We start from the raw sequence: 25,215 nt of genomic DNA, 5'->3' as shown, positions 1-25,215 counted from the left end.
TGTGCTAAGATATTTGCACCAAAATACTTGGTAAATTATGTGTTTTGTATGTTTCTGGTAGTTTATCCAGTGTGGGTTTCCTTTAGAAAGCTTTCTTGATTTAATGTCACTTTTATTTTTTTGTTTTGGAGACAGTAGATGGTTTAATTTGGCTTTTTTCCTCACTCAGAGTCTCCCCTTCATCCACACCTGAATCAGATGTGGTGGAGAGAGAAAAGGCCTCTCTGAGAGCAAGGGGACACCATCCAGTGAGAATCAGAAAATAGCTGCCTCTCCTGGGCCGCATTAGTCTGAAGGTCACCGAAGGGTAAAATGACCCCGGTTCCTCCCTCTCTTCGTCCCTCTCCCCTGTAATTGAGTGTGGTGCATGGTCAGGGAGCCCATGCTCATTGGCAGCCCCGAACATGGTAGTTAGTTACACACGTTTTCACCGTAATTACCAGGCAGACTCTCGCTGTCTCCAGATCTTTTCAAGGTCGCATCAATTTCACAGCCATCCACGCCGTCCACCCCCGCTCTGTCCGTCTCTCCGCACGCCGTCCGCCGTCATTACAGGCTTTCAGAACCCCAACTTCCTCCTCCTCCTCCCTTAAAAGCATATCGAAATCAAAATGGCAATTATTAGCTGATCATCCGAAGGCTCTTCCCTGGGACCGCCGCTGCGGTGGGAGGAGCGCCGCGATATCCTTCGAGGCTGAGAGTGACTCATCTCTGGCTGGAAATGTTATTACTGGCTCACTGTCATGCAGATTTACAGCAGCATGACTGCTAACCACCATTAAATGCAGCTCGATTGCCTCCGAACGAAGAGGTCAATGATTTTTGGCAAAACATTGGACTGCCCTCGGAGTGTGATGTAGTCCCAACGAAGGCCAAAGATACTGACACAAGCAGTTCTGCAACGCTAGCGCCCCCTGTTCACCTCGTTTTGCCTCGGATCAGCTGTGTTGCTGTCTTACATCTCCATCAACACATCTGTCAGACCAGCAAGGAAATCGGAGTCCTCCAGCAGAGACCCATCAGACTTACTGGTTTCAGTCAAGACTCTTGGACTTTTAGTGATTTAATTTGAACCTTTTGTGTCATAAATCAAGGACTGTGTGCAGAAATTTCAGTTTGTCATACGTTTTCTTTAATCCACAGAGGGTCAAAGTCTTAGGATTCATTCACACCAGCCCTGTTCAGTCCGCTTTATTCCAACTCCAGTCCGTTTGCCTGAAAAGTCCAGTTCAGTTGGGGAGATGTGAATGCAAAATCGACCAAAAAAGCTAAATCTGGTCCGCCTACAAACCTCGGTCTCGGTTCAGTTGAAGTGAACTCCGGTGCAGTTCAAATGCATATGTGAACGCCAAGCAGACCGGAGGCCGCTCCAAAAGCAGGAAGCAGACTACAGCGCGTGGCATTCTGGGTAAATACAACCGAAATAAAGGCTCTAATATTAGCAAGAGAAATGCCACGAGATTTATACCAAAGACAAAAGAGAAATCCTACAACCACTAAAATCTAGGCTATTCTAGCGCTAGCAAGCGAAATGGATAGTAAGACAACCTCTAAGCTCTGTCAGCAATCCATTTTTGTTTACATTTCATGAAAACGAAAGTTGTTGCGGTCAGTGTCTTCTTCTGAGGTTTTTATGTTGTTTCCTGCAGTGGTAATTGGTGCAACGCCCCCACAGGTCAGGAGGGCAACAGGTTTTCTGAAAGGGGTTTGATTCGTTTGACTCAGTGGAGTGTGAAAGAGAACCACACCAGCTGAAAATTTAACAAATTTTGCATTTTGCCCCCCAACCAAACAGTCCAAGAGTGAGAACACACTTTGAGACAAGTACAAATACTCAACATCTGAGTTTGTTTAACATTTGTTTATCAAGTTGGACCTCAACAGCATAAATAACGAGCTTCTTGTATAATGGTAGTTGGATCCAGCATCACATTTTTACAGCAGAATTGATTTCAGGTTCTAACTCTGAAGCGTAATCTGCGTAACTTTAAAAGAGTGGACGATACCATTCCAGACCTTCTAAAGTTATTCTTCTTTATCATTTCCAAAACAAGACCTGATGTTTGAATCAGATCATTGTCCTATTCCAATACCCAGTTTGGTCCAAGTTCCAACCAATCTTGCTAATCCATTCTTAGATGTGAAGCCTCTCTTTTCAATCACTGTCCAATCTGTCCCTAAAACCTTTCTGCAGATTCTGGATAAACTTGGTTTTACCTTTTGTCTAAACTCGGTTCTGAAAAGACGAAAAATTAGTTTTGTACTTTATAAATTAATTTTTTAAAGAAAATTATGTTTAAAAGTCTCTATCTGCATCTAAGGGCCAAATATGTATCATTTTTAATTCGCTTTGGACACCCCTTTATTCGTGGGTGTATATGTAAATTTTTGGCTGTGCTGATAAGAGATAATCATAATAAATTCTTGTTTTTTAAACTCATTTAAGTTGTGGGCTGTATAATCATTCCACTCTGGCGACAAAGATGCTTAAATAAATTCTGAAGAGGCCAAAGTTAATGACATTCATGGCCATGATGAGTGTACGTAAACTTCTCACCGGAACCGCACTCCAGTAGGCTTTAACAGCATAAGCACCACTCAAATCAAGGCGCAGCACAGCAGAACATCTGTTTCGTCATTTTATTCCATTTGGTGCCGCGTGTGTTGGCAAATGGCCGACAGAGCCACCTGTTCACCGCCGTCGCTGCACAATCCAATCCCCACCCGGACGCGTTCTCAATTTTGGTATCTTGCGTAAGATGTCCGCTGAGTGCTGCTGAAATGATCGCTCCGCTAAGTGGTTGTGATTTGTTTATGTTTCCTGTTAAACTAATAAGTCCTCATATCACTGTCAAGGCCTGACATTGGAAAACGGAGGCGCATGATGCTTGCTCTGATTACATGGCACTCTGATGGCGCAGATTAGTGAGAGTGCCGCTTCATGGATCCTTGTTGTAGAAGAAAAAAAGGAGGGCGGCCGGGTGGGAGGGAGGCTGATTGTGTCGACGTTTGATTCAGTCACAACGTGTCAGGACTATTAGCCCGTACCATCTGCACGTGTCCCGCATCCTCGGAGTTGAATTGATTGAGATTTATTGCGCAGGATGATTAAAGCCATGGCAGCCGCTGTCGATATGAGGGAACACGCATCAACTTCCTGTTTACTGACAAAGGAGGGTTGATGGTTGACAGAGTCACTAGAGGAGCTTCCAAAGTCTGGTCAGGGAGATTCAAGGTTTAACATGAGGCAAAGGGACTTGCAAGCCAAAAAATAATAATAAGGGAGGAAAATAAAAATTCACATTTTTGCTTGTTTTTGTACTTCTATTTGTGTTTTAACTGCTTCTAAAAACAATCCAAGCGCTTACCAAACAGTTGTTTATTTATTTATTTTGCGAAAAAGTTTAAGCTGTCTGGAAAATGAGCCCTCTCAAAAACCTCTGTAATGTAAAATCCCAAATTAGAAGGTGCTGCTGTGTTACCTAGCAACCATAACAGAATTCCGTTGTAACCTAGCAACCCAATCGGTTCTCCAGCACGTTTGGTCAGCTGGTTTTATGCGCTGCACAATGGCTGCTGGAAGAGACAAGTGCTTTGTTGTTGACTTGCCATCCAGAAACCACTTCCTGCATTCTTGTTGGTTGTGTAGGAGGCTCTACTAATGCTTTTCAAGGATGTGCAGTTGTATAATTGTGCATCTGTTTGCAGCCATTTTCATGCGCGATTGTAAACGTTCACTGAAAAGGTTAAAATCTCATTATCTAAGAATGATTTAGTGCAGAAAATGTAATGACCAACGATCTATCCTAAACTGTTCAAGGAAGCATAATAGGTCACCTTCAGATGAGTAAAGTTGCATTATTTTTTGTTGAAGGGTTATTTATTATAGATCCAAATTGTAAAGAGTTTTGCAGGGTTGCATCATTAAAAGAAAGGAGTCCAGTTTTTTCAAATTTCAAAGGCCTCGACTGCAAATTTGTCAATTCTGAGCAAAAAAAGCAGGATTTAGGTCACTTTTACTGAAAAGTGCATAGCTAATTGTATGATTAAAATTTTTGTTTGATAATTTTTGCCCTCATTAAATCTAAACAAAACACCGCAGGACTGGCTAGTTGTGTCATTCTGGGGCTTCACTTTGGACGCTCCTGGTTTGCCCAGATCTCAGGAGGGTCGGCTGCGCTTTGGGACTGCAGGACTCGGCCTAATGCGTCTCTAAGCTGTCCTTGACTGGTTCTGGATCCTTTGTGCCAATACCTGGATGATTAATTGCCCGGCTGGTCTCATCTGTTGGTCCAGGAAAGGCTCCGAACCCCTGAGGAACAAACAAACCTACTTAACCATTTAGTGCTTTCTCTGCCTCCGGTTACCACTCAATCCATCCACCTGGAAACGCTCCGGTCGCCGGGGAGCCGCGGCTTCTCCTACGCCGCACTTTTAATCATTCTGCATCTCCGCACAGATACACAGAAACAGAAATCATCTCCAGACGGCAGCTTTAAAGAAATCCAATTAATCACTTCCTGCCGTTGGTAAGCTGAACGTACGCAGGTGTGAGCTCACGAAAGTGAAGTCTACCGTTTCAGAGACGCACTGCAAAAACAATAAAACAACTCAAATCTACTCCATAAAATTAACGCTTTCAGCTTCTATGCACCACAAATCTCGAACAAACTTCCAGAAAACTGAAAAACAGCTGAAACACTGAGTTCCTTTAAATCCACCTATTTAGAGTTGATTTACAATCATAATAAATGAAACATTGACCAACATATAATTGACTGATGATTTTTTAGTCTGCCGCTCAACAAAATGTAAAGTTTACTAGTTTGTATCTTTTATGATTTTATATTTTTTGTTTTTATGATTTTTACGTGTCTTTGTAAAGCTGATAAACTTAATTGATAACCAATATTAATCATGATATTTAGTATTTTAAGTATATTCAAATAGAAAATATTAATTTGAACAAATCCAGTCAGAAAAAATACAATCTTTAAAATGTATTTAAATTATAAATTAATCATAAAAAATAATTTTATTGAAGTCATATGTATTTAAATCCCCTCTAGAAAATTTAACAATTATTTTCTAAAAACCGTAATATTTTTAAAGACTTCAAGAAGAATCTGTCATTTCTACAGGTAAAATTTTATAATTGAATTGTTTTAAATTAGCAAGCATCATATCACCACTATTTTTATCTTTTTTTTTTTTGCCAAAAGTTTTTTTTTTTTGTGCCTAAATCGACTTTTGGAAACAAATGATTCTTTTTTCAGAAAAAATAAATCTCCAATCACTAGTTTTAAGTCTGGTTTCTTTTTTAAAAAACAAAGTTTTAAAGTAATATAATATTAATGATAATGGAATAATAATGCAAGAAAACATTCTCTAAGATCAGTACTGTTTAAATACTAATAAATATTTAATGTCGGAAAATAAACAAACCAAATAAATCAGTAAATAAAGTTAATTATGAAGTTGCTGTTAAAAAAACCCCAAATCATTTAAATGGATATTGGTGAGCTTCTGATTAATTATTTTGCTTATTCCGTCAGAAATATCCACAAAGTTAATAAAGTAACTGCATTAACTCTAAATAAAGCTAGAGTCTGTTTTTGCAGTGTGCTCTTGGGGAGATGAGTGTGCAGAATCGCCGGTGCGGCGGGTGAATCCATCCTGATTTAGAGCCAATCCCTCCGAGGCGAGCCTCCGAGCGCAAACTGAAAAACCGAATTCTGTCTGCGCCGATAAGGAGGTCACAGCCGCCGCCGCCGCCGCCGCGCCGCGACACGCGGGGAGATTGGCGGACTTCTCACGGTCAGCAACCTTCTCCTCCTAATGCAGCCACCTGAGCTGACCCAGATTCCTCAACGCCTCCCAACTGGTCCTGAAGGAGCTCATAGCAGATGGCCGTCATACACCAAAGGCTGCAGATAACAGCCATTTATCAAAGCATTAGAGGACTGCCATGGAATAAGGCCACCGGACATGCATCGGCCCACTCACAAATTCTCAAATGCACCTTTCAGAAACGTTGCTCATAAATAATTCAGTGGCCATCGGCGTCTCTAAACCTGTGTTTTCATGGACTTTGTCTGTGTTCTGCTAATGCGGAAAAACACAACTTCTACTGATGAAGAAATTAAATTAAAACCACATGTGAATAAGTTTGTAGAACATTCAGCCATGGCAATGGGCGAGCCTCTAAAGTTTTCACAGCAAACTATTGTTTTGTTTTTTCCTGCAAAAGTTACAAAAGTACTCGTACCGCTTCACGTTTTTCACATTTTGTCACATTACAGCCTCAATTTTCAAAGGATTTTATTGGGATTTTAAGTGACCAACACAAAGCGGCGAATAGTAACGTTTTGCTACAAATGTTTAGTTTAAAATAGCCCAATCTCAGTCCAATCAGGTCTGTAAACATAACTGCACAGGCCTGTCACAATAACAAATTTTGCTGGACGATAAGTTGCCCCAGAAGTTATGGCGTTAAACGATAATTTTGGAATATCTAATAAAACTAATAAACAAAACAACAAAAACAATAAATAAAATGAATTATGGAGTCTCTGTAACCAAAATTGCCCTTCAGAAAGCAACAGACTGAAAACTTTTAAATCCACATTTCAGTAAAAACCGAGAAAAAACCCAATAAATCATGCAAACTGAAATTATTGAATAAAGTCAAAATATTAACAAATATGATCAAAATAAGTCTGACTTTATTCTCAATTTTATTTTTCTTATTATTTGTTTTAGTACTGCCCTAATTCTCCATCATATTCTCCACTTGTAAGGGTAAACTCTTATCTTCTGGCTGAAAAGCTCATCATAAAAATAAACTTTTCTAACAACAACGCCCAGCGTCCTTAAAGCTGCTCCATCGATTATTAAAACTCGTCTCGCTGTCCAGCAAAAGCACTGATTATAATTTAAGTGTCTTATTGTCCTCCTCCGTTTGAGCCACATCCGCGACACAGTCGGTTCTCTTTAAACTCTTAATTTGAAGCAATCAACAACTTGGCGTGAACTCCTCTGATTGCTGGTGACTTCCTGCGCCACCCAGGAAACCAGGCGTCGGCGGCGGCTCCTCCCACCATCGTGGAAGGCGATTTCTGGACGTTTGATTGGATATTTGTCATGTGGTAATTCCTAAATAGGAGGCATTAGTGATCTAGGTCAGAACCCAGTGGTAGGAGTAGGGCTGTCATTGACCACAGTTCAGTTAGACATATTTCTTAATTAGCCTCTCTGTCTGCTCTCCTCAAAGTAATTAACTTGATCAGAAAAGACCTTGCCTGAAGTCGGAGCAGAGTCGCAAAAAAAATAAAAACATTTTATGGCAGTGACTAACTGTGTTAAAAAAATTTGAAATCATATGTTTATCCCAGGCTGTCTGCAATTAGTATGCACAGAGAGCAGCCTAATTTCAAATCCTCGTAGATTACTCTCGGGGAAGTGATCTGGGAATGTGCTATCATAATTTATTTGGCTCAAGGTGTCAGTACTTTCCTTTTTTTTTCCCACTCTCATCTTGCAAAACATTTTTGCGCACGTTTGTACTACAACAAGAAACAAATTAAAATTGAACATGACACTTTGACTTCTGCTTGTTTTTATTTGTTTTACGGCGCACATGCTCCTCGGGTCTGTTTTTTTTTTTTTTAGAGAGAAAGAGTTTGACCAGAATCCATGGAGACGGGAAGATAAAGCACAGAATGATTCACACTGTAATTGCATCAGAGACAACAGAGCGCACTGAAAAAAATCCTCTTTGTTTTTGCATCTTTCATTGTCTTGTGCTTACCTGCTTGGTGGAAGTATACAAGTATGGAGAAGTTAGCTTGTAATGTTAGCTTAATTGGGTACCTGTGCTAATCTAGATATGAAAATGTTGCAGCTTAAACAACTCATTTTTAGCTAATTAGCTGAACAGGATTTCTGAGTTATTGCTAAAAAAAGAACATGTGACATTTAACAACTAAAACATTAACAAATGTTAATGTTGCTGCTTTTCTGACTTACTGTTGCAGCTAGCTATGCTGCCTTGCAACCAAGATGCCTGACAGAGCAGGACTACTTTTTGTCAAAGACCATCACACGTGAGGTTCCTCAAGGGTCCCTTCTCAGCCAACGCTTATTAGTTCGTACTAGCTCAGATTAGAAAGAATTACAAGATATCTTGCCATAAATATGCTTTTCTGAAGTCCTGGTGCAGCTAGCTATGCTGCCTGGTGATTAAAAGACGCCTGACAGACCAGGACTACTTTTTGTCAAAGATTGTGTTCCTCAAGGCTCCCTTCTCAGCCCACTTTTATTAGTTTTTACTAACTCAGTACAAGATAACTTACCATAAATATTCTAACTTCCTGTTGCAGCTAGCTACGCTACTTTGTGACTAAAATATGCCTGACAGACATTAGTTAACAGCGTCTCTCTATTGTCTTTTTTCTGACATTTGGACCTTTCCATTGACCATATAGACCACATAATGTAATTTTTTCTTTTTCTATTGAAGTTTCTGCCAAATGTAAATTGCTATGTCACATGCTAACAGCTAAAGCTAACCGCTAGTGATCAGAAAACCTGGCATTAAAACAACATTCTAGAAGGTTAATTATCCATTGTGGGATATAATCTGCTTGGATGAAAATGACACTGGCACTTCCCCCTGGTGAAAATTTTACTGTTATGTTTTACTTTTACTTTTTCTGTTTGCAGATGTATTCTTTTTACGTCAGCTCATATATGACGGTGTTTTTGCTGATATTATAAATATATCTCCTTTTAAAAATTAGTTTTTTTCCCACTATGTCCATACACAACTTTATGAAAATTCATAAATATAGTCAATGACAAAATAAAAGTAGAATTAGTTTTATAATTGTTTAAAACTAAAAAAAAATAGTGCCATAGCCATTAAAAATACAAAATTTTAACAATAATTTTAAAGTGGACTCGATAGATTTTAGGAGTGTAATGTAGGCAGTTTTGTGCAAATAAATGGTAAAATTTCACTAAGATTTTGTATGTTACCATGGAACTGTTTCTATATTTTGGGTATTTAGAGGATTTTAAAATGTTACTGCAATAAAACCACAAACATTGAGCTCCAGAAACGCAAAAAGAAAAAGTTTTTTATTAACTCAGTGTGTATGGTGACCAAAAAAATTTTAATTTCCCCCTCAGAATCTGTTGTTCTGATATAAAAACCTAAACAAATGCATAATCTGAATGCCATGTGCTCCTAAATATATGGGATTATCAAGGCACATCAAATATACCAGCATATTATTAATAGCCAAACAAGATATTAGCCTCAAGTATCAATAACAAACCTCCATTGTATTTACAACCAGTTCAAAAAGCGAAAAGTAAATCCCTTCACCCTACATTGAAGGTTTACAGCAAACTTGTCCAGATGTCTCCTCTTCCCCTTCCTCCTAATCCCTTCTATGGATCTGCAGGGCTTAAGGTCCATATTTTCCAATTGGCTAATGATCTATTTCAAGCAGTTGGAAAATATTTGTCTCAGTTAGTTCTGGTGTAGAAAAGTTTGAGAGATGGTGCTGAGGGGAGTGCAAAATCAATAAACCTATCCGAGAACGGCGACATGATATATGCCGGCCGGGCGGCCTCTCGGCGCGAGCCGCAGAACTTGGCAGAGCCCAGAAAAGATGAATATGTGCTGCTTAAAACATCATAAAGTGCGCACAGTAAAAACAAAGCTCTATCAGTGGTTGTTTTAGACGGCTATTTATTGCAAAAAAAGGTAAGATTTACCGTTGTTGGAACCTCTAAATCTGGGACAGAAAGTAGATTTTTACCGCTAGAAAAGTTTACATCAACTGTCCGACAGCAAATACAAATACACTGCAAAAACAGAAAATCCTACCAAGTATTTTGGTTTAGTTTTGGTGCCTCTACACACTCTCTTTAGTACGCCCCAATTATTTAATTCCTAATGATTGGTGATCTCCATTGTAGGCAAAACAAAACAAATTTTAATTTACATTATTTAAAAAATCTCATTTTTGTGGCCATGGAGTACTTTCAGTTTGGTCTACACTGCAAAAACACAAAATATTACCAAGTACTATTGTCTAGGTTGTAGTGCAAATATTTTAGTACACTTGAAATAAGACAAAACTAACTTACTAAAGTACTAGTACCATTGGTAGATTTAACTTATAACATGGGAAAAATGTCTTCTTACAAGTTCTATAATCTGCCGATATTTAAATTATTGACTTGAACCAAGCTGGTATATCTTGATGAAAAGTTACTTGTAAATTAGTTTTGCCTTATTTCAAGTGTACTAAAATATTTCCACTAAAATTAGACAGAAATACTTGGTAAGATGTTGTGTTTTTACAGTGTAGCAACAGAATGAGTTTATTCTGAGTCAGCTTTACTGGGTGTTTTTTCTTTTTTTCTTTTTTCTTTTTTTTCTAACCCCGACTTTACCTGAAAAACACAAATGTCATCGGCGTAATCCGTGATTAATATCCACACTTGCAATTACAGCCCTAATCTGGGAGCGCGTTTTCTCCACCGGAAGTTGGTGTTTTCATTCTTTTTCCGAACCGGGACTTAATGTCGCCCTGGGATCCGCGGCGTTGCCTGAGCATGCACGGGTAAATGAAGAAATAGATTCTGTTAATGAAAAATGCAACAGATGGTGGCAGTAAACCCGGTCCCTGCAGAGCACGAACATTTCCTGCAGAATGACGGAGAGCGGATTAAGGTCATTTTTGTCTAGTTTTTCAATTTATAAATTCATGCTCAGAGGGAAGTGACAAAAAAAAAAAAGAAAAGCTGGCATCCTGCCTCGACTCACTCTGGGAAATCCAAATGTCAATGAGCACATCATGAAAATGTGCAAAGATTCAAACGCTTTATGGCCGGCCGGAGCGAAAACTGCCCCTCAGAAAGCCTTTTGTTTATCAGCATGAAAACCAGACTGCAGCCGATCAGCAGGAAGTCCTGTTTAAAATACGACAACCAGAGTTCCACACGTTCAATTTGTTGTCAGTTTCATGCTCGTTTTCCATCGGCTTATTTTTATTTTTTTGGCCATGATCGAGAGGGGAAAAAAAGTCTGTATTCATGAGTTTTTCTGCTACGTCCTTGCGCCGCCTGCAGATTCATACCAGAGCCGTTTCAATGTCATAATTTGAATGGAACAATCTTCCTGGAGACAATGACCAATTTTCACTGTACAAATTGAATTTCTTTTCTCCTACAAACTGAATAGACGTTTTCCTCTAAAGCAGGAGTCAAACTCAAGGCCCGTGGGCCGATCTGGCCCTCCAGAGCTGCTTATGTGGCCCTCAAGACTCACATAAATACAGTTTAGTGCTGAAATATCATTTTATTAGTCAAATCAAATCAGTTTCATCTGTATAGTGCAAAATAGTACTTTTAGGAAGAAGTACTCAAAAAGCTGTAATATTTCAGCCCAGTTTTATGTTTAGTTAAAAAATGTTAAAAGTTGACAGGAAATTTTGTACATAAAACATCAACAACAAAGAAGCGAAACAAATAAAACTCGTCTTTCTGTAGGTTTTGCATGTGTAATAAAATGTTTTATATTTATAAATAGCTAATTATCTGCTGAAGACTACTGATTTTTATTATATATAAACCTAGCTTAACCTATCTTTGCTATTGCTGCTATTGTTGTATTAAAATATTATTTAAAATAAAAAAAACTGGTATTATAAGCCTGGCGGCCCGCCAGTCTTATAATTCCAGTAAGAATTGAAGTATTTGGTAAACAATTCTACTCAAGTATTGAGTAACATATCAAATTATCAATCATTTAATGTTTAAAAATTACATCATCAGATGGAACAAAATATAAAGTTAAGTGGAAATGTTAGTATTTTCAGGACAAAAATGACAATAAAGCCCCCAAAATTTCTAAATCAGTTTCTTTCAATATTAAAACTTCTGAAATTTTAACAGAAACATTGCAGGTGTGAGTCTAGTTAATTTTGGTTGCAACCAAAACTAGTTAAATTTATTCAATTAGATTTAGTTTTTTGAAAAAATGGGATTTTGCTACACTGTACTTTTTACTTTTGCTTGAGTAATTTTATTATGAAGTATTTCTACTCTTACTTGAGTAAAATTTCTGGATCTTCTACCCACATAATGAACAACAAACATGTTTTAACCAAAAACTCACCCGACACAGACACACACCTGCAGTTTTTGTTAAAGTTACAAGAGTTTTTCATTGAAAGAAACTGATATGGAAACATTTTCTTTTGGCCGATTTTGTTAAGTTTGGTTGTCATTTTTTTCCTCAAAATGCCAAAATTTTCACTTTATATTTTGATTTGATTATGTAATTTTTCACTTCCAATCTGTCATTGAATAAATGTCTGAGTAAATGTAACTGCAATCGGCCGTTAGAGGACATTCATCATGTTGATGTAAATAAAATTGAGTTTGACTGTAAAGTATTTGCTGCTTTGCAACACCAACCTGTCCAACCTTACGTTAGCATGACAGCTCAAAGCTAGGTGTAAACAAACGAGATGCAAAAACGGGGGAAAGTTATGTCATAACGCGGCAGCATTCGCACTACAGATCTGGCAACCCGCTCAGATTGAACTCAAAGCACCCGCATGGCAACTCCCCACAGGAAACATGAGCTAGTGGCTGCGACAGATGCCTGGGATGCAGAGCAGTTAAGTGTCAAATATCTGCATATGCTCGTCGGCCTCGCTCTTAGCATCACGCATACATCACAGCGTATGTGTGAAGAAGGTCAGCGATATGAAAACAAGCCACCTCGGTTGTTGCTACTGAGATTGTGGCGGAGTCACTTCAGCTCTTAGAGTCCCCCTCCCTAATTCCTCGGTGACAGAAAACAGCTAATGACCAGCAGATGGATGTGACAGAATGAGGATGATTTACTGAAAGTGTAAAAACCGAGGCAAGATAACGAGTGTAAAGCAAATCAGGCAGATTAACTGAAGAAACCATGCTGCTATCACTCCTTAAAGGGACAGTTCTGGTATTCTTTATTTTTCTTTTGAAGAAAAGATATGTGGAGATGTTGAAAGTAGTTATTATTTTTTGCCTTGCAGTAGACAGCTGTCTGAGATCTCAGTCTGAAGAATCGGGGAGAAATTATCATGAAGGAATCAAGATAACAGCTTGTGAGAGGAGGTTCCCACCAGCTCTAGTAGGAGCAAACACACTATTATGATTTTTTTAATTGCTCTGTTTTGGCAGTTGTTTCGTTGGCTGTGTTTTCTCAAATAAAAACAGCTTATTTGTGGAATTGCACATGGTTAGCATAGCAATGCAAAGAGGCAAGTAGCACTTTTAAAGCTAGAAGTATTGTTCCATTCACTAAAGCTGTTAGTCTTTGTAGCTGTTGCTTTACATAGCTGTTAGCTTGACATTTTGGGTTTTAACAGCTACTTGCTGTTAGCTAAGTAGCAGTTAGCTTAAATTTATCTTGAGAAGCTCCTACTCCTATTTAGTTATTAGCTTAATTAGTTGTTTGTAGCTGTTGCTTTATGTAGGTATTAACTTGAAAAGCTTTCTTAGAATTTAGATTAACTCGCTATTAACCTAAATAGTTGTTAGCTAAGTATGTGTTAGCTTAAAATACTTTATCCTGAGTATCTCCTAGATTAACCATTTATTATCATTATTTGCTGTTTAGAGTAGCTTCCTGCAAACCTGATTCACTGTTAGCTAAGGAGGTTTTAGCTTAAAATGATCTTGAGTATCTCCCAAATTAGTTATTAGCTTAATTAGTTGTTTTGTAGCTGCTGCTTTATTTAAGTGTTAGCTTGAAAAGTTTTTAGTTTGAATGCTGTTTACATTAGCTTGCTACAAATCTAATTAATTATTAGCCAAGTAGCTGTCAGCTTGAAACCTTTGGTTTAATGCTGTTTAGAGTAGCTTGGCGTAAACTTGATTTGATGTTAGCTAAGTGTGTTAGCTTAAAATTATCTTGAGTAGCTCCTAGATTAGTTATTAGCTTGATTAGTTGTTTTGTAGGTGTCGCTTTTTGTAGCTGTTAGATTGACATTATTTTAATCTGAATGCTGCCTTAGATTAGCTCACTACAAACTTCATTAGCTGTTAGCTAAGCAAGTATTCGCTTAGTATACTTTATCTTGAGAAATTCATTGATTAACTAGTTATTACTTTGATTTGTTCTTTGAGTACCTATCGGCTTTAAAAGGTATTATTTGAAGTAGTATTTAGCTTGAGTGGCTGTTAGCATTGATCGCTATTAGCTTAGATAGACTGAGAATGAGTACTAGTTAGCCTGATTATTATTATGAACATTAGAGATGTTCAGTTGTTCTGAGCATCTCTTACCTTGACTGGTTATTAGCTTGGATAGCTAACATGTTAGCTTTGTTTAAACTGTAATTTTACAAAATAAACATAACTACAAAGCAGCATCTGGATGTGGCTTGAATATATTATACCCTATTAACCAATAGCTAACTGTTAGCCGTGACATATGAAAAGAGCAGAACTTCCAGTCACTCTTACAAACATTACGTCTGACTTGCATAAAAAACAATAAAACAAAGCAGTACAGCCCGTAAACACTGGGTTCACCTTTGATTTTGGGCCGTTTTGGAGAAAAGCCTTTTGGGGAGAAGAAATCTCTGCTTCTGAGATGATTTAGTCGTCTGTGGTCGTTTTGTGTGACAGACCCACTGACCTCTGAATGACCCTTTTCCAGCCTAAAACAACTTATACTGACTGTTTCCAGCCCAAAAACAAAGTAAAAACCACCCAAAAATCTCAACCTCTAATGAAATGTCCCATATGTCATCGACTGCATTCAGACTTGTGACATTTCACAACATTTTTGGTTTTATTTTGTTATATTTTAACCAGAAACAAATCCCAGTGGACTTAACGCACGTGTCAAACTCAAGGCCCGTGGGCCAAATCCGGTGCGCCATATCTTTTTATGTGGCCCTCTAAACACTAAGTGTGCTTAAATATTGCTTTCAATCAACTCAGTGCAATTTTTATCTGTTTATTGCCAAATTATATCAATCAGTGCCTCCAGTTTCTTGAGAATTATCTTGGAAATTCACACAAAATTAACAAATTTCTGCACTTTTTGTATTTATAATTGGGAGTTTATTGCAGATTTTTCTCAAAAATTGTCCAAAACTTTCTTACTTGTACTAAACAGCTGCCTTGATGTCAGATTATAGTCCATAAAAAGTCGCATTTATTGTCATAAATATCGCAAATATTTCCAAATTAGTACCACAAACACTTTGACTTTTATTACAAAAAATCACATAATCCTGGAGGAACTGAAAATGTTCAATAGTATTATTTAATTTAAGAATTAATTGATATTTTAACAGTTTGTGAACAGGTTTTGTCAATGCATTCTGGCACAACCGGCCCTTAAGAGTATTTATGATTTTGATTTGGCCCAAAACCAAAATGAGTTTGTTGCCCCTAAATTAGCTCTTGATGTCACGTTTGACAAATTTTGGAGATTTTAAAGTAAATTAACCAATAAGATACTTACATTTTATTAAAACGTTTGTGCTTTCCAGCCAACCTGCCCAATCTGGGAACTCTGATCTGCAATGTTTGACTTTTGCAGAGACCAAAGTCAGATTTTTGTTTGGCCTCATTGTCTTAAACATCGGATTCAATCCTGGGTCAACTTTAATTGTCTCTTCTTGGTTTGTTTGGATTATTTTCCTTTAACCTTCTCCAGCATCTTTTAAAGCTTATAAAAACCTCCAACAGCCTAGACATCATCATCACCACCATTCATCATCTTCACCACATTTTATAGATCCGTGCATCTGGTGTCAAACACATAAATATTGTAGCCAAGGAAAAAGACGCAACCCAAGCATGATCCCAATCAGAGGCGGTATAAACGATGCGCTCATTGTGATTGTAATTGCGAAAGCTCTGGGTCTAAAGAACCGCTTGGCCTGCTGGTAGTAGAAAATCGTGACAAATGGCAGGCGTTGAAGACTTTGATGACAGCGTGGCAATAAAACAGAGGTTAGGAGATTAGGAGAGTGAAAGTGTCGCACAAAGTGATAAAGAGACGGATTTTCTCATTGAAATTCAGGGCAGACATACGGAGCACATCTCAGGGAAAAAAGAAAAGAAAAAAGTAGAACAGTGAGTTGCTGTATCCTTTTTATCAGAGCGAGAATGTCTAGAAATTTAAGACCACCATATTTTTAGAACCCCATCAACCTGGCCTTTATATAGCTCGATAAAATAGGCCTCTATGTTTTGTTGGAGATTGAGCTCGACTTATCCAACCATCTGAGCTGCTTTTGTGAATCCCGTCTCTCCTGGGGACATCTACAGGAGGAAATCTACGGGCTGGATCGTTGAGTCCCATTTAGATTGATGGAAGCCGCTCGCTCTGTCAGCATATCGTGAGCAAAATGTTTCCGATTATTATGGAAAGCAGGAAGATGTGTTTGCTTGTTTTCGACGAACATCAGAGGCAGATGTGAGATTACTCTGCAATAGAAAACATGAGATAAAAGAAAGTTAAATGGGAATAAAGCTTATGAAAAAGTATGAAGGCATTCGCTTACATGCCGACCCCCTGCTGGGTTTCTCCCCGGGGAGTTCGTTAATCACCCTCTTAGATCTGCCTGCCTGTGGGTGGGACCATTACCCTTCAATGCCAACTCTTTAGTTGCCCAAGACATTGCCGTCATTCTGATCTTGCTAACACCTCTGTCTCTCTGATGCAAAACCAACCTAATTGGAGAAGCAGGAGATAATAATGAATAAATAAACAAATGAAATGGAAAGTGAGGAGCGTGGTGACAGCTAGCGAGGCTCATTAAGTGAACGTCGCCCGGTGTCGTGCTGCGTTCAGCACCAGGTGGGGTCCCTGCAGCTCACCTGGCTCTGTGTGTCACACAGGGCTAGCCGTTAGCCTTTAGCTGTCAAGGATTTTCAGAAGTTTGGTGAAGTTTGGCATTTAAAAAGTAGAGTAAAAGTTTAATTAACAAAGCAAAATGTGCGTAAAAAAGGGGGCTGAGCTTTGAAATTACAAACCATTGACGAGTTTTAAGGGGACTGATTGCGCAAAAATTCACATTGTTCACATTTTTGGACTTCCGTTTGGGTTTCTACTGCATCTAAAAGCAGCGCAAGTGCTTAGAAAAACTACACCCTGGAAGTATCTGGCAATAAGTTAAAGTTTTTTGGTGTCTGAAAAATTTGTTGTTTCAAAATAAAAATCTTCCAAATGTAACATCAAAAATTAGAAAGCCCAGCCCGTTACCTAGCAACCCCTAGCTGAGTTCCTGCATGTTTGGTCAGCTGGTTTTACCGCTGTATGCCCTGTACAATGGCTGCTGGAAAAGACAAGTGTTTTGTTGTTGCCTTACCATCCAGAAATAACTTGCTGCTGTTTTGTTGGTTGTGCAGTAGGTTGCATTTCTGCTTTTCAAAGATGTACTGTTGTATGATTTCACATCTGTTTTTCAGCCATTTTCACGTGTGAATGTAAACGTTGAGTTGAGGGGCGTGCGAATGGTTGTGGAGTCATTTAAACATAATGCAACACAAAAAACTCATCAAAAAACTAATTTTAAATGAAATATTCTTTTTATTACTAGCAGCATGTCACAAAGACAAAAATATAACTGAAACTCAACATTTTTTTAACTAGTATTCAAACTAACAGCCACTCTAACAAGTGCTCAAGCTAAAGGGTGGTTAGGCTAGTAGCTATGCAAGCTAGATGCATCTTAAGCCTGCTATGTAAGCTAAATGTTAGTCAGGCTAGCTGCTACTAAAGTTAAAAACTACTTTGGGAAATTGCTACTTATTCTAACTCAAGGAAATAACTTTTATTTAAAATTACAGCTACCTAAGTCAGTTACTTAAGTTAACTATTACTCAAGCTATCAGCTACTCTGAACAAGTTCTCTAGCTATAGGACAGTTAGGCTAACAGCTTTGCAAGCTAACTGCATATTAAACCTGTATCTTATTAGACCAGCTGCTATTTAAGCTAAAGGATAGACAGGCTAACTGCTACTGAACTTAAAATCTATTTCAAAAAGTTTCTGCTTATGCTAACTCAAATTAACAACTTTTACTTAACATCTATTACTCGAAATAACAGCTACTTAAGTTAACTTCTACTCAATCTAAATGCTACTTAAGCTAAAAAGGCTAACGGCTAGTTAAACTGAGATTAAGTTGACTATTTCTTAAGATATAGCCAACTTTCGCTTATTGGCGAGATAATTTGCATACTAAGTATTTCATTCTTACCTTCATAATGCTAAATATTGAGCTTGCTAGCTAAATATTTATTTTGAATCTGACTTTGAAAAATTAACCCTCATTATTAGAGCTAACAGGTACTAAAGATAAAATCAACGTAACTTTCATCTACTCTATTTGGTCAAAGCAAAAACTTTACTGAAAACAAATAAACAGAAAGTTTAGCGTCTACAGAAAACGAGAAAGTTTCATTTCAAGAGGAAGAGCTTAAAAAAATATAATTGTCTTTTAATTAGTGCATAGCACAACAATAAAACAGCATGTTGAAAAGCATAAGGGGTTTCAAGTGGAGATGTGAATATGTTGTGTAACTACCCATATGATATGTGATTGTAATTAGTTGGAATTCGACAGGTTCTCCTGAGTTGCAGGTTAGCAAATGAAAGCAAACAGTGAGGTAGCCTAATTGACCATCAGTAAATGGTCAATAAATAATGTGGTAATGCCAATTAGACTGTATCATGTGGGGTGTTTGTGGCAGAAGCCATCTGTTTGAGCTAAAGGTGTTTGACCTTGGTTTAAAACGGCTGTAAAAAGCCCATCATCGTTCTGTGAACAAATCTGAAACTGCTTTGTTTTGTATTTAATTTGCTCTGCTAACTCTAGTTGCTTTCTTTTGTGCTAATGTACAGCATTCCTCTTGTTTTCCTAATTGCCGTAACCGACTCTGTTGTTGCCATTCTGATGGATTACTTCTGCATGAAACAGAAACACGCTGCGGTTTTTAACTTTTCCACATTTAGGGCTTTGATGATTTCTGAAATTTCTGTAATTTTCTTGTCTTAGAGAATGTTTCTACCTAAACAAAGAACTTTGTGTTCAGTTTAGTTGACTTGCGATGACTGTTGAGTTCAGGGAGAATATAAAAGCCAAAATCAGTCAGTTTATCTCTTCTTCCAGTTTCTCATACAGTCATCGGTCCATCCGGTTCTTCCCAGTATGTTGGCAGATGTTCCCATGAAATTTAGATAATAATGGGAAAATGGGATGAGAGATAACAGAGATTATTTCCAAAATAAAAGCATCTGGCCTTTGTTTTTGGAAATGGGTTGTTTTTTGGTATCTGGAAAATGAGGCGTTCCAAAAGCCTTTCTAAATGTAACATCACAAATCAGCACAGCCCGTTACCTAGCAACCCCGGGAAAGGTCCATCATGTTTGGTCAGCTGGTTTTACCGCTGTTTGTACAATGGCTGCTGGAAAAGTAAAGTGTTTTGTTGTTGACTTACCATCCAGAAACCACTTGCTGCGTCCTTGTTGGCTGTGCAGGAGGCTCTACTAATGCTTTTCAAAGTAATGTGGTTGTAAAATAGGCAGAACTGACCATGCTAAAATCTCAGTGAGGGATTTTGTGGAAAAAATGTAATGAACTTATTTTGTTGGTTTTTTTATAACCCATAGCACTAATTTATGGTTTTCAATTTCTATTTTTTTTTTTTTTTTGCAGAGTGAAAGATATGTCTAAATCTTTGACAAACTTAAAGATGAAATCACTAAATAAATTCTGGTCACATGTGCCTTGTTAAACTCAGCACTTGGTCTCATTCTCACATTGGCTCAGCTGGCAGGAAGGAGGTTTGTCAAATCAGAGGCGGCAGCCCTTAATACCGCGTGAGTCGTGTTAACACAAGACTGTCTGCAGATTTTCTGACTGACTTTTTTGTTGTTTACAGCTAGTTTTAGAAGAACTTGAGTCAACAGTCACACCTGCTGGGAGTGTTGACTCGCAGAAGTTGCTTAGCAATCACAAAAATGACTCCCAGTCTTTTAAATTTGGATAAGTGAGGCAGCTGTTACTGGCTGGAAGCATTTGAATCATCTCAGAATGTACAGAATGATGATCAATATTAAATATTATCCAGTTGAACAATTTATTAAATTATTCTTAGATGATGGGATTTTAGTGGTTTCATTTTGTTTCAGGGCGTTTTGTCACTTTAAATCCAAATATGCTGCTTCTAGCCCCCCATACTTTTGGACTCGCACGAGAAAATGGCTGCACACAGAAGCACAGTTATACAACTGTGTATCTTTGAAAAGCAGAAGTGGAGCCTCCTGCACAATCAGCAAAGATGCAGCAAGTTGTTTCTGAATGGTGGGTCGACTTGTCTTTTCCAGCAGCCATTGTACAGCGATAAAACCAGTTTTTGTTCATTACACCAAAACATGGAAATAAATGACTCACATTGATTTTATATCATTTTAAAAGTTTAAATATTTTTTTGGGACTGAAATCCAATGAAGCATTTTTTTTAACAACCTTAATGAAATATACACATTATTATTTAAGTATAAAAGTTTGCAAGGCTTTAATTTTTTTCCATTATGTGGCTCTACATGCTTTTAGTGGGAGCTGAAACAAAACTACCTCAATATTTAATCTTTAACGGCTGCTGGACCCTTTTATAGGCACAACAAAACAAATTTTAATTTATTTCTGCATTAATTTTCATTTTAAAAAAATCTGATTTCTGTTTCCATTGAATACTTTCACCTTGGTCTACACTGCAAAAACACAAAATCCTACCAACTTTTTTTTTCTAGCTTGTTGCGCAAATATTTTTGCACTTGAAATAAGACAAAACTAATTTAAAGGTAACTTTTTGGCAAAAAACAGAAGCTTGTTTTAATTCAATAATTCCTTAATATTGATGAAAAAATACTAATTACACCGGTAGATTAATTCACAGATGACAATACAGTTTTCCCATGATATAAGTTAACTAATCTGCAATATTTATTAATTAATGTTAAGTAATTGTTGACTTAAAGAAGCTCCTTCATCTTGCTTGTAAGTTGGTTTTGTCTTATTTCATTTAAAGATATTTGCATTAGCATTTTAAATGTAGAGATTTGTACAGTAAAACAGATTCAAACTTATCAAATTAAAATGTCTACACTGCAAAAAACACACAATCTCACCACGTATTTTTTGGTTTAGTTTCTAGTGCAAATATCTTAGTGCTCTAGAAATAAGACAAAACTAACTTACAATAACTTTTCAGAAAAATATGAACTTGTTTAAAGTCATAATTCTTAATATTGATGAAAAATTATAGTTACACTGACAGATTTCACTTATAACATGGGAAAAATGTCTTGAGTAAAATAATCTGCCAAAGAAAGTATAACTTTCTGATTTAAAACAAGCTGCTATTTTTTTTTTTCTTTTAAAGATACTTGTAGTTAGTTTTGACTTATTTCATGTGAAACCAGACCAAAAATACTTGGTAATATGTTTTGTTCTTGCTGTTGATGACTAAATAATGTTCCTCACATCCTGAATTTACCAAATCCAGCAAATCCAGGGTGTTTTTTCTTTTCACAGCAACTGCTGAAACGAGACCCAGAGAAAGCCCTCGAACGCGGCGCGCCCAGCGTGAATAATGATGCGATCCGACGGCGTTGAAAGCGCCTCACTCTTGTCGCCTCAAAGTCGAAGAAGTGTTCGGTGAGCAATCACTAACAGCGAGCGCGACCGAAGGAAATGGAGGGGAACAGGTGAACAGAGGGAGGTCACACTTACTGAAGAGATCAGCAGAGTGAGGAAAAACTCACACATGCAGGCAGAACAAACAGATGGAGCCGTGAAACGCTGCAGATTAATTAAAAAGGGTTTTTTATTTTAGTTTTATTTCATTGTGACTTTTTGTTTGTCTTAGTCAGTTAGTTTTTTAAAGTGTGTTTGCTAGTTTTTATTATTTATTATTGGTTAAATATTGCTCAGTTTAGTTTGTGTTAGTTGTACTGGCAGTTTTAACTTTTTTATACTTTGGTTCATTTTTAGATGCAGAATTTGAAAAGATCCAAGAATTGAGTTGTGATTATGTGATTAAATCAATCGGGTAATAAAAACTCAGCAGAAGATACTATTTCCAATAAACCAATCAAGATTATTAGTATAGCACATTTCATCAACAAGGCAGTTCAATCATAAAAACACAAAATCAAAACTTACATAAACTTAATTTAGTCACCAGTTGAGAAACCAGTAATAGAAATTATATTTTATTATGTGCCATCGTCAAAATCAAATATGTTGCTCAATTTTCCATTTATTACGGGAAATAAATGAATAGCAACAAATGTATTCAGTTACTGTTGAACAACAGACTGACTAGAAAACGAGCCGCATCTAAAACGTCCCACAAATCAGCAGGAAGTGCCCCTCACCTAGCAACCTCAGCGAAGTCCAGCCTCGTCACCTAGCAACCCAAGAACCTTCGGTCAGCTGGTTTTCCTCGCAGTTCGAAAGGCAAATAAATGCTTTAACAAACACAAAAACACATTTCAGTTAGTTTTATTAGCGCATAATATATTTCCCAGTTAGTTAAAGTCTTTTCCTGCTAATTACTGCTAATAAAAATGTTTTCTCAATTTCAGTTTTTTGTTATTATGTTAACTATAATAACATGTTGCTACACTCCCAACATGCTCTCAACTCACAAATGAAACTTGCTCTTAGCTTTGTAAAATATTCCTTTTGTTTATTCCTGCCTGGCTAATTTAATGTTGCTTGTTTTTTTAAATGCAAAACTCTCCTATTTTTCATGTCCAAACACTCAACTGATCATAACTAATAACTTGAGTGGTGATACATTATTTCTATTGCAACTTAAGGAAATCAAAGGGAGAAACAACAAACATGCTTTTTGTGCTAATAGTCATGTCTTTTCCAAAAGCCTCTTAGGCCTGGCAGTAATATTTTTGAGTTACCCTTGATTGGTAGTGCGGCTAATGCAGAGAGACGGGGCTTGCTAGGTAAAATCAAGCCGGTCCGAAAGAGACTTGGACGCGAGCTCGTTGCCCAGGGGTCACCTGTCCGATCCTTTGACAACACCATTTGATCACAAAGGAGGAACATGCAGAAAATATTGTAATGTTCAGACCGCGGGGGTGCAGAAGAGTAATGCCCGAGCTGATGTGAGCAGACAAGACATCATATACCACACATGTTCCATCAAATAATCTTCGTACATTCGGACTCAGAGGGGATATCATGCAAATGTGCTTTGAAATCAGGACCAGTCGGGGTCAGATTCCCCGATGTCTTTACGTGGGTTTATGCACCAGGAGGGCGCTAAGTGGTCTAATGAGGAGGTGAGCAGAAATCTCCGCAAAACCACTTTGTTTCAGTCCTGTCTACATTCTTTTTCTTCTTCCCTGCTATCAGATCATCTCAAACACGCAGCGGTTCCCTGATAATAAAGCAAAGTGAAAGTCTGGTACTTTTCAAAAGGTGAGATTACAGCCATGATAGAGTGACTGAGACGTACCGGAGAGGCCACGATGGCTCCTTATCGACGCTCACTCTCCTTTTTATAACCTTATTATTTCAGCACCCATCATCCTTTGATGCCCTGCTACGAAACCAGCAATAATTGGAAATAGAAGTCATGAGAAATAGACAAGAAAATACCAGCAAGATAAAAGCTCACATGGACGAAACACTTGATTTGAATCTGTGTTGCCTACATAGGAAATCTAGCAAAAACATTTAGATTTTACCACTGAATATTAGGGTCAGACTGAGAAAAACCCCCTGAAAATAGAAATAATGACAGTAAAGTTGTAATATTACGAGAATAAAGTCGCAATATCACAAGAATAAAACCATAGTAAAGCAAGAATATTCATGTCACGAGAATAAAGTTGTAATTTTACGAGAAAATTTTTTATATAACAAGAAAAACATTAAAATATTACGAGAATCTTAATATTATGAGAAAATTTGTAATATTACAAGAATAAAGTTGTTATATTTTGAGAATGAAGCCATAATATCACAAAAACAAAGTTGTAGTAATTCAAGAATGAAGTCGTCATGTTAACAGAATAAACTTTAGAATTGATCTAGAAAACTAATCTAGGGATTGCTAAGTGTGCTAGGCATTTTCAAAGTTAGCAAAAGCGCTAAAAGGCTAAGCAAAAAAGTCAGCTATGCTATTAGCACATTAACGATTTAGCACAAGTGTTCCCAGCACTGCCGATAACCGTAAAGGAGAATCCTGTAGATAACTTTTGATTAAAACTTAAATGATAATAAGGTGGATTATAACAGAGATTTTCATCACACAATGATAATTTTTGGTGTTCCACAGGGCTCACAGTTGGGCCCCCTACTTATTCTGAATATAAGTGATATTTGCACTGAAAGTGGAAAATCTGCTGATGGTTGAAATAATAATTTCTCAGTAAGATGCTCAATATTCCCAGGAATGAACGTAACAATGTGAGAGACGGACAAAGTCAGGATGGTTCTGTTTTCCTAATGAGCTTCTAAATCCAGCCAGTTTCCAACATCCAACACCCTCTAAAATGTCTTCAATAACTCACTCTTCTTCCCTTAAAAGAAAAACATTTCTCTAATTGAACAGTAGAAGCAGACTCCCCTGAAAATCCCGATCATCAGAGACGTTTGGAAGTCATCTGTTGATATGGCAAATTGCCGTTTCTCAGAACAAACTCTTAATTGCATCTCTGACACATATGGCATCTAAAATGTGATTGATTGCAGCTCCGAATTGCAGAAAAGAACCTTGATTTCAACATAACAGACTTCTCGAGAGTGGTTGGGAAAATTACTGCGGGGAGTGCTCTTTGAGACTCGCGTTCGACCTCACAACATCTGCCAGCCGTGTTTCTCTGCGCAACAGTCAGACGGAGTTTAACTTAAGGGGGAATAGCTCAAATGTAGAGCGGCAGAGACGTAAATCTACTTACAGCTGGGAGAATGCTATATTACAACATAATTACAATGTCAGAAAAGACTCCAGATTTTATGGCAAAATGCATTTTTGCTCCAAACAATCATTGTTGTGTTTGTATTGAGCAACGGGTCAAATTTACTGTTATGATCTAAATGTAAAAAATACCTACTCTACAATCAAAAGACAAATTAA

The 25,215-nt window shown here is 37.5% G+C and overlaps 1 long non-coding RNA gene across 1 annotated transcript in view; it reads left to right on the top strand.

Annotated features, from left to right (window-relative positions):
* The window catches only part of LOC114136569 (uncharacterized), a 94,426-nt gene that overhangs the window by 59,870 nt on the left and 9,341 nt on the right, over window positions 1–25,215 (top strand). The window contains exon 3 of the long non-coding RNA XR_003593838.1: window positions 21,642–21,764. This is a non-coding gene — a long non-coding RNA (uncharacterized LOC114136569). The remainder of the gene's footprint in view (window positions 1–21,641; window positions 21,765–25,215) is intronic.

The sequence above is a fragment of the Xiphophorus couchianus genome, chromosome 21 (genome assembly GCF_001444195.1).
Source record: "Xiphophorus couchianus chromosome 21, X_couchianus-1.0, whole genome shotgun sequence".
NCBI classification, from domain to species: domain Eukaryota; kingdom Metazoa; phylum Chordata; class Actinopteri; order Cyprinodontiformes; family Poeciliidae; genus Xiphophorus; species Xiphophorus couchianus.
The sequence above is the reverse complement of the archived record's forward strand: the minus strand, read 5'-3'. Positions and strand labels throughout refer to the sequence as shown.